This window comes from Peromyscus eremicus, chromosome 14, assembly GCF_949786415.1.
Source record: "Peromyscus eremicus chromosome 14, PerEre_H2_v1, whole genome shotgun sequence".
Lineage (NCBI taxonomy): Eukaryota > Metazoa > Chordata > Mammalia > Rodentia > Cricetidae > Peromyscus > Peromyscus eremicus.
This window is the reverse complement of record NC_081430.1, coordinates 75,835,709-75,844,025: the sequence shown is the minus strand read 5'-3', so window position 1 is coordinate 75,844,025 and position 8,317 is coordinate 75,835,709. Positions and strand designations below refer to the sequence as shown.

Below are 8,317 nucleotides of genomic sequence, written 5' to 3'. Positions count from 1 at the left end.
ACTCCCAGAGATCCACCCGGCGCCTAGCCATGGATCTCTGCATCCAGATCCCTCAGTAGTTGTGGGAATGCAAGCTTGTACAACCACTTTGGAAATCAATATGGAGCTTTCATAGAAAATTGGGAATCCATCTCCCCCAAGATCCAGCTATACCACTCTTGGGCATATACCCAAGAGTGGGCATATACCACAAGAGCACTTGTTCAGCTATGTTCATATCAGCATTGTTTGTGATAGCCAGAACATGGAAACAACCTAGATGCCCTTCAACTGAAGAATGGATAAACAAAATGTGGTACATATACACAATGGAATACTACTCAGCAGAGAAAAACAATGACATCATGAGGTTTGCAGACAAATGGATTGTTCTACATATATCTTTATCTTCCCCGCTGATAATTTTCTTAAGGCAGATTTTTAAGAAGTGGACTCTCTGAGTTAAGAACTGTATGTTTTAAGTTCCTTTAGGGAGGCTGTAAAATCTCCAAGTTTCTAGGCACAGGCCTTGCCTTGTTTGGTGGAGAGGATTGCACACTTCACAGAAATGCCTAGCTGCGAGCTTGGACTGGGATTCACCTCCACTCTGCATTTCCCTGGCTGGGCTTTCTCCCTGCAAATAAAACATCCCAGAAAGAGGTAGGAATTCTTCCGACTTTGCCACAAAGCTTTACCAGTCTGCCCCACCCCACTAGGCACCATTTTACTCACGCGCATGCGCCCAGGTTAGAGGGTTGGATCTACGTATCCGAGAGGGACTCATCTTTCCATCTTGTCTGCCTAGACAAGTGTCCCTTATCTATCAGAGTACACAGGTACTATCAACGCTAGCTGGCTTCATTTTTAAAAACGAACAAAGTGATAAGCAAACATTGGTCTTTCATTCAGATTAACAGTGGGGTCTTTTTCAGTGACTTGGGTTGCCCCAAGTTTCCCTTCTAATGGCTTCCACCACTGTTTTGTCTCTTTTCACCAAAAGGCCTTCCAGTCGCTTCTCTGCATGGCCAGGGTCTCTAGGTTGGTCTCTCTGTCAGTACTGTCTGCCGGATGTTAGCAACGCGTCTTTCTCATCCACCCCCGTCCAAGTCCATCACCCACTTGGGCAGAGCCAATTATTCTGCAAAGCAACCCAGCTTGTGCTTCTGGTCCTGTCTAATGTCCAGGATCTAATTTTGATAGTAATAATTTTTTAAGGAAGGTCACTCAAAATATATAACCTTTAGATTCTGTAAAATGTTGAATTGTCCCTTCCTGGGAGTTGCCCCTTTCAATACCTCCCAGTCGTAAATTCTACTGGGTCTCCAGTAGAACAAACGGGGGTCTTTGAAGTTACAGATACAAGAAATGGATTTTTAAAAAGTATTTTCTTCATACTAGTCAGACATTTTAGTACCTACTTTATATATCCTTCATTTTTTAACCTCAAAATTAATGTGTCCACCCAAATTATGAATAGAAGCATGTATATAATTTAAAAACATTCATTTATAACTTTGGGCTCCTTTGTTCCCTGACTGCCAGCTCAAGTCTAGCAATCTTGAGTCTCACATTCCTATCCATCTGCATCATCCCTCTTGCCAGGATCCCCAATCGCTCTCTGGTTAACAAAGTCATCAATGCCTGCTGATTACATTCCTGCTGACTTTGAGCCTCTGGGCAACCACAGATACCCCCGGGGTTACTTAAATACATGCACACCGCTAGAATGATTTTTTTTTTTTTTTTGTGAGACATCTGTTCACATTTCAGTGGTGCTAAAGGCTCTAACTCTGCTTTGTGACTGTAACCAGGGATGTTGAATCTAAAGGTATTTTAATCAAATTGTCTAGTGTTACATCCCATCTCCAGTTTGGATAAATTTCTGATGGTTCCATTTGCAAAACGAAGTTAACATCAATGCTTACTCTACTGAGTTTCCTGGAAATGTAATGACAATACATACTACATATTTAGAGCTAGACACTGGGCTTTTAACTTATGTAGTGATCTCAATAATTATACAATGGTTTTGAAAGAAAAAAAAGAATTGCCAACTTAAGATGAGGTCCATTTTATTGTGTCTGATGCTAAGAACAGTACCTGGCATTTAGTAGATGCTCAGTAAAGTCAGTGCTTAGCTGAGTGGAAGAATGAAGTGCATCACTTCAGAACTTACTGCCTTTGAGTTCAAGGGCCCCAAAGAAATTGAGGTTTGGCTCAAGAGACAGAAGCAGCAGATGGCGGATGCAGCGGTTTATGATTTAATCAGGGATTATGAAAACGTTCAAGTAGAGAAAAATCAATAACTAAGGATTTGCTTCAGGGAACTTGGCTGTTTCCAGCAGACCCAGGAACAACTACTGATCTGTCCACAGTGTCAAGTGAACTGGCACAGTCGTGTGCTGAAGCAGCTAGTCGGGGAAGGCGGGAGCGAGGGGGAAGAGGGAGTAATTGTCCAGAAGGATACTTTTGAGAGCTATTAGCAGTGGAGGACCTGTCTGGAACAGGGTTCTGAACCTTGACCCCCAGGCTCTGGTGAATGGGAGATAGGAACCCCCACAAAAATATATTCAAGATCGGGAGGGTTGTCTAACTGGGGGCAAATCTGTATTATTCTGAGGATCTCAGTATATTGGACAATTCTCAAAATGTTCCAAGATCCAGAAAAGACTGAGAATGAGGAAGCACTAGGAAAGCACTCTACTACAGAGCCTGTATCTCCACCCAGCTCTCTTGCGCATTTTGTCTTGAGGCAGGGTGTCACTGAGTTTCTCAGGCTAGCCTTGAAATCACCCAGTCTAGGCCAACTTTGAACTCGAGCTCCTTTTCTTCTTCTTTTTTTTTTTTCCAGCCCCCAGCTAGCTAGAACTACAGACAGTACTTTGTTTACAGCTTGAGGGAAATGGTGGAGGAGTCCGAGTGACAACTGAGATTTGGAAAAGGAAGTGATGGCATTCAGTGTGAGCCTCCGGCATTCCGCCCCTGAGGCAGAAAGAAGAGACCACACTGTGCCCTCCCCGGTGTTGTGCTGTGGGCACTCAGCAAACGCCAGCAAATCTTTTCTTCTTGGACCGTCAACTCAATGCTCGCCTTTGCTTGGGCTCTACCCGGGGCAGGAGGTGAGCCCTGAGGACACACACAGGTGAAGCCCAGACTATCCTGACTGGAGGAAAGGAGTGGCCAGTGTCCCTGCTTATCCCTCCTTTCCTCTTTTTAATGGTTTCATCACAGGAGAGTGGGGAGGGAGAGTTCCTGAGCCAAGACGCAGGATTTGAGGAAGAGGTCGTCAAGGTGAATGGCTCCTAACTTGGTTGTGAGAATCATAACTCTCCAAACTCTCCCCTAACTATCAGGAGAAACTGAAGTGACCCTGGCATTACTACTTGGTTCTGATGGCGATGAAATGGTCACTTTAGGGCCAGCAGACAGCATCCAGCTTTAAAAAGCTATAAACTGGGTGTCATTACAGAACATGCTCCGATTAGTCCTGTCTTACCTGTATATAGGGTCCTTTACATCTGGCAGGCTCAGGCTATTTATCAGTATTGTCCTAAAATCTCTGAGGGTAGTTCATGGAGTAGTTAGACCAGCGTTCAGCTGTTGGCCAAGGGTGTCTGGATTGCACGACCTGTCACCTTCTACCATGTGAAGGCTTCCCTTGAAACTGAAAAGTGAACAAATATTCTCTTGATTTATTTATTTTTTATCAAAGGTGTTGCTATTCTGGGTTTCACTATGTAGGTCACGCTAACTTTAAATTCAAAATCTCCAGGGTTCTGGGATTACAGATATGTGCCACTATGCTTGGTCCTTTCTGGGGTTTGAGAGCTTTGAAAAATTCTTTGGAATACGTGACTTTTTTTCATTAATACTTTATCAAAGCTATTGACTATTACTTATTTTTGTTGTGCTGGGGGTTGAACATAGGGCGGCTCAAATGCTAGGCAAGTGGTCTGCCACTGATCTACACACTCCAACCCAAAAGTTGTTTTTAAAGATGAAACTATCAGGTGTGAATAAGTGCCCATAGACCGTGGGGGCCACACTGATTCCCAGATTCTTGGTCTTATTGACCTCCCCCTACCCTCTCCCCCCTCCCAGTAAACGTTGTTTCAGTAGGAAACTCTGTATTATGTGACGTGTTTGCTAAAGTCTTGCCTCTCAATAAGGAGCAATATTCCAATTACTCTGGCGATATTGACATCTCTATTATTTATTTATTTTTTTACATCATGAGGACGAAGATGGAGGAAAAGGAGTATTTTATTGAGCACTACACAGATCATGATGTAGCCAAAGCTTAACTTTATCATTATTAGTTTTTACCCACTTTTATTGAGAATCTCAACATGCAAATGTGTTTAGATGAAGTTCACCCCTCGTTCCCTCTTCTCCAATTCCTTGCCCCTCATCACAATTCCTCCCAATTTCGTGTGTTCTTCTTCTTCTTTTAGCCCACTGTGTCCAGTTGGAGCAGCCAGGATGTGCGTGGATGTAGGGCCATCTATTGGATCATTGGTAGTCTCCCAGTGGCCACATCCTTGAGGAAAACTGGCTCTGCCGCCATCAGCTGCCATAGCTCCTCAGGTGGAGTGGGACTTTGTGACCACCTCTGCACTCCACGCGAGGGTTTTGTCTGCTTGGTTTGGCCTAGGTCTTGTGCATGTTGTCACAACTGCTGTGAGTTCATCTGTTATCCGCTGCCTCTGACTTTTACAATCATCCTGCCCCTTGTTCTGCTACCCTCCTTTCTGAGCTTGCACTATCCTTCTGTGTTTTCCCAACATCCCCAGAAAAGTTTGTCAAGTAGTAAAAGGTGGTTTAATGTCTCAACAACCTAATTTAAATTCTGTGGTTAGAATCGCTCTGTCCGTGAGACTAATCAAGTGTCTTAGTCTCTACTCAGAAAGGTGCTGTCTCCTCATTTATGCTCTAAGGCCAGGAACTGGCAGCTGCCTGCCTTTGAGGTCCCGCTCTTCTGTCCACTCATCCTTTCAGCAGATCCCAAAGTGCCCTTTCCTGTCCTACAGAGGCTAAAGGGGCAGAGAACAGGCAGCAGAGGATAGGAAAAAGGATTGCTCTTGCTTGCCTTAGCTGTGGTTTGTAGACACACTCATTTGCAGACCTCACACATGCACCTCTTGAGCTATGGGGCTGGCTTCCACTCCTTAAGCTGCCGTGGCTCATGTGCTATGGCAGATCTGGATTCTACCAGCATATCTGCACATAAAAGCTTTTGTGCCTCTATCAATTCTTAGCTCTAAGTTCAGGGACTTCAAACTTGTAGCTGGAAATTGACCATAGTGGGAATATTTATGCCTAGGAAATTGGTTTGTGCATATATATGTATATAGTAAATTGTATTTATGACATAATATGTGTGTATGTGTGCGTGTGCGTGCGTGCGTGCGTGCGTGCGTGTGTGTGTGTGTGTGTGTGTGTGTGTGTGTGTGTGTGCTCAAGTTTGCTTTTTCTCTAGAGAGTTGTGCCTTAACATTTATCAGCATACTGCTGGGTCCACTGTGTCCCAGGCTCAGCTCATGCTTGCTTTCGTATACAGTTTTAGATAGATTTTAACCATCTATATTCCATCTTTTCCTCCTGTGCCTGCAGAAATCCTTTGTCCTAATAGACATGGAGAAAGGTACAGGAGGTGGCCAGCAGTTTTTCCAAAGGATCACCTCATGGCAACCCCTCTTCACTTTTTTCCTCTTCCTTTTCATAGCCTTTTATCTCGCTGGCTAAGTGGCAAGAACTGTATCAATTGATCACTTCCCTTTGAAACTCTTCATGTAAAGCTGTCTCACGCATATTTTAGTATTTTATGTGTCGGAGCGGAATTTAATGCTTCCTCTTCCTCTGTTTGTCACTCTGTGCTGAGTTATTACCCTAGGGCTTCTAAAGTACCTGGAAAGCAAGCATGGTCCCGTGTCACAAATACTTAGCATTTGTGATAGACAATTGCGTAGCTGCTGACCTCCTGTGGAAAAATTTAATTTTTTGTTTTTGAATTTTTTTTTAATTTGTACTTTTGACCTTATTTAATTTTATCTAACAGGAGACTGGGTAAGGAGTTATTTAAAGAAACATGAACAACTTTCCAATGGCTACACCATTGAAAAAAATTTCTGCCCTGATGTGAGACAGAAGGAAACCAATAATTGAGAAACCATTGTCATCTAGACTCTACGTCTTTCTATGCTTTTCCTCGCCTTTGAAGAATCCCTTCTCTATCCAGTATAAATCCCAAACTTTCCATCTTGATATTAAACATGTTCAAGTTTTCCACAGTAAAAAAATAAGTCTTTTCCAATAACAATTTCTGAAGTCTCCAAAAGTACGATGAGGCCCCACAACAATGACTCTACCCAGTCCAATATACTGTATAGGGTAATATCTCATTGCCTGACATCAATGTCTCTTTAGCTCTAGAATAGTTGTGGTCCCAATTCAGTTATAAATCAAGCTGGCTTTGGAGTTGGTTGCGGGATCCAGGAGGGGTGGGGTGTGGACCAATGTGGTTCTCTGGAGAACTCTGCCTTGATCCGAAGCACCAGCATCCAGCATCCAAGACCACGAGGTAGCCAAGAAAGCCAGCATGTATGCATCCCAGGTTTTAAGCCCCCCCCTACCCGGCCATGCCTGGGGAGGGGGCAGGTACCTAGCAGTTACCTGCTGCCTACTAGGAGTGATACTTCAGGAGTAAAGCACAGACAACCAACCCTACACCGCCCCCATAAACATTAATTACCTATAGATCCTTAGGGATGGTTGGAACCCCCAGTTCCTCTGCCCTCCATGACAGATTGTTGGTAGGTTCAATTTTCTGCAGGTCTTGCTAGGCCATCACAGCTGCTGAAGTTCATGAGTGAAATAGCTATGCCATGCAATGCCCAAAGACAGCATCCCACTCTTTCCCTTCCTCCATCTCCTGTATCCTTTCTGTTCCCTCTCCATCCACGGTCATTAATCTATGGAGAGAATGATATAGCGATAGTGATACCCATTTAGGCCTGAGCATTCAACAGTTTCTTATTCTCAGCATTTTGACCAGTTATGAGACTACGCAGTAACTGCTTCCTACTGCAAAAGAAGCTTCTTGGACAGGAACGGATAGTAGCCCTAATCTAAAATTTTACACGTCTTCACAACAAGCCTCGGTAGGTCTCTCAGGCTCAGGAGGTCCCTCAGCCCTGTGGGTGCCGGTGGCTGCTGCCATCTTCTTCCAATCAGCTAGTGGTTTCTTACTGGAACAAATATTTCCAACAATTCAAAAGGTTGTTTTGGCCAGAGATAATTTATATGGACATGCTGCAAGATATTCAGACTGGCAGAGTTGTGATATGAGAATGAAGGGGAGCTCTAATTCAAAAATAGAGGCCACTGCATGTCAGATTGAGAGCCCCAGAATTCAGGCTGTGCAGGCTTCCCAGCATGTCACAATTAAGATTCCCCCATCAGGGACCAGAGAGGAATGGGAGAGCGGGATTGCCTTGTTTTGTAGCCCTTGACCGAGGCACCACAGAAAATGTTGCTGGCTAACATCACACCAACCTGAGGGTTTTGTTGTATTTACTCGTGATTGTGTCTCTTGCTTTTAAAATGTTGGTGTCTATTTGACTGCGTCAACCTTATCCTTCAACTTCTACTAGTCTGCCCAGTTGAAAGGTGATCACTTCAGTAGATCCCAAGTTTCATGAGAATGTCTTTCCACCAAGCTCTGGAAAAAATTTCTTTTTATAGGAGAATTTTCAGAGTAATTGTTCTCAACAGGTGAGTCTTGGCTTAAACCAACTTAACTAGTTCATCATAAACTAGTGAGGGAATTCTTATAGTGTAGGCTGTGGATTTTCTCTAATCCTGAGTAAAGAGAGTGGACATTTGTGTTTTAGTGTATGGCTATGAGGGAGTATGTGTTTGGGGTAGTTAAGGTAGGTCTAGTCACTAGTTTGGAGTTCTAAGCAATGGACCAAGGCTGAGTAATATCTCAGAACCATCACCATCAAAATTATTGTGCAACACTTTGAGGTCCCTGTAGATAGAGCTTGAGTAAAAAATGGCTTTGGTCTTGGAAGTGGCCTTCCGAGAGGCTAACCTGTCAAGTCCAGTGCTTGAGGGGCCTATGTGAGCTGTGAGAAATCTTTATAGCCCAGAGCAGAGACAGCAGTGAGGCAGTTTTGCTGAAGTATGTAGGCTTAATGGTCTCTATATTGTCATCCTGAGTTATGAGGCTTTCCCAAGGCTGATGGCAAGGCAAAGCCTGGTGGTGGAAGAGGAACTCAAAGTGGAGAAATACAATACTCCAAAGGTAAATCAGAGGGCCCACCCTGGCCATGAG

The 8,317-nt window shown here is 43.9% G+C and overlaps 1 long non-coding RNA gene across 3 annotated transcripts in view; it reads left to right on the top strand.

Annotated features, from left to right (window-relative positions):
- Window positions 1-719: 719 nt before the first annotated feature.
- LOC131924053 (uncharacterized) overlaps window positions 720-8,317 on the top strand; it is a 46,790-nt gene continuing 39,192 nt past the window's right edge. For all 3 annotated transcript variants that reach the window (XR_009382767.1, XR_009382766.1, XR_009382765.1), the window contains exons 1-2: window positions 720-815; window positions 4,434-4,566. This is a non-coding gene — a long non-coding RNA (uncharacterized LOC131924053). The remainder of the gene's footprint in view (window positions 816-4,433; window positions 4,567-8,317) is intronic.